Below are 1,872 nucleotides of genomic sequence, written 5' to 3' on the forward strand. Positions count from 1 at the left end.
TATATATATATATATAAAAACAGAAGATAGTGAAATGCAATAGAGAGTGTTTAAAGTTATATCCTAATATAGAAATGTTAGGATTCAGATGTTAGATTTTGCATAACACTTTATTTTTATTCTTGTGTTGTGTGTAGATTTAAAAAAAAATCTCAAAATATTATTGTACTGATTTAAATAATCTGCCTTATTGTATTAGTTTTTTTGTAAAATAAATCTATACTGAGGGAACTCAATTTTTTTTTTTTTTTAATTATTATTATTTTTTTTTACAGTTAAACATTCCTTGACTATAAAAAGCTCGAGAACCCCTGGCCAGGGCTGTTATATCTCCTTAAATAATTCAGTCACAGTCCCACAACAGTATCACACTCCTGGCAGTTAACTTTAAAGATTTATTGTTTAATCAGTGTTGCCAGGTCTGTATTACAAAAGCTGTGAGAGTGTTATTTTATTTTATTTTTTTAAAAAGCTCAATACCTAAAAGAACCCAATAGCTTTTCAAACCCTTTACACTTCTTTTTAATTCAGCATCATCACTATGTCTGTAAAATGTACTGAAATATTTAAAAGTAATATCATATATTTTTAACACAGCAGTATTAAAATGCACTGTTTCCTTTCACCAAATCCTGAAATAGTCTCGTATTATATACACAGTTCTGTGCAAAAGTCTCAGGCACATGTAAAGAAATGCTGTAGAGCAAAGACGCCTTCAAAAATAATGAAATTAAATGTTTCTACAGTTAAAAAAAATCCTATAAAGAGCAGTAAACAGTAATAAATGAAACAAAGTCAGTATGTAATGTGACGATCCTTCACTTTAAATAAATAAAGCAGTATCTGAGGTGCAGTGTGTGCAGTTTTATAAGGAAATGAGCTGGAAGTGTTACTGAGCATCTTGCAGAAGCAGCCACAGTTCTTCTGGAGACTTTGACTGTCGACTCGCTTCTTATTTCTGCAGCGAAACCCAGCAGCCTTCATTATGTTTTTATCTGAAAAGTGTCTCTTATGGAATCTGCTGCTTTCTTTACTGACATACAAACATTTTTCTGTAACATTTCATTTTGTGCTGGAAAACTAATGTTTGGAATCTAAAATGGTTTTGTACTGAATCAATAATGTAGAAGTCAGAAAATAAACATCTATAACAAAGTTTGTACTTAAAAAAAAAATAGGGTGCCAAGACTTTTGCACAGTACTGTATATATGTATATGATTCATAAATCAAATAGCTGGAACTGAGAAATTAATTGAGAAGATATTATAAAGTATTAAAATGTTTACTTGACCCTGCTGTGTCATGGTCCTGTTGCGCATGCGCGTTTCACCAATCAGTCAATTAGCACCATGGTATTGCTGTTTTTTTGTTTTTTGGTTTTTTTTCCAGATGACGTGAAAGTGATGATTATTATTAACTAGTGTCAAGGTTGTTATGATTTTTTTTTAGCTTTCATAGCTGTAATAAAATTAGTTCAACATTCAAAAACTAAAATAAATAAAAGCAGGAGGTGCTGAGATGATGAGATACACAGTGTGTCAGATCTGCATGTGGATGAGAGGAAAGTTCAGGAATAATCCGGATGAATAAATGATTAGATTAAATGATGCACCTATTTCCGGGTTAATTGAATCAGGAGAGAGCTGTTGGAAATGCTTTTACTCAGATGGAGTCTCAGGATGCAGAAGTTACTGATGCCCTTAATTAGGGGACGATTCTTGACTTTTTTCTTTTTTTTTTTTTTTTGATTCATTAGTGCTTGCGAATCGATTCGCCAAAAAAGATTCACCTAAAAAGAATCATTTAAAGGGGAAAAAAAGAACCGATTCGTTCCCGAGTCTCCGCTCATCACTACTTTTGGTGTCCTCTGC

Source organism: Pangasianodon hypophthalmus, chromosome 21 (assembly GCF_027358585.1).
Source record: "Pangasianodon hypophthalmus isolate fPanHyp1 chromosome 21, fPanHyp1.pri, whole genome shotgun sequence".
NCBI classification, from domain to species: Eukaryota; Metazoa; Chordata; class Actinopteri; order Siluriformes; family Pangasiidae; genus Pangasianodon; species Pangasianodon hypophthalmus.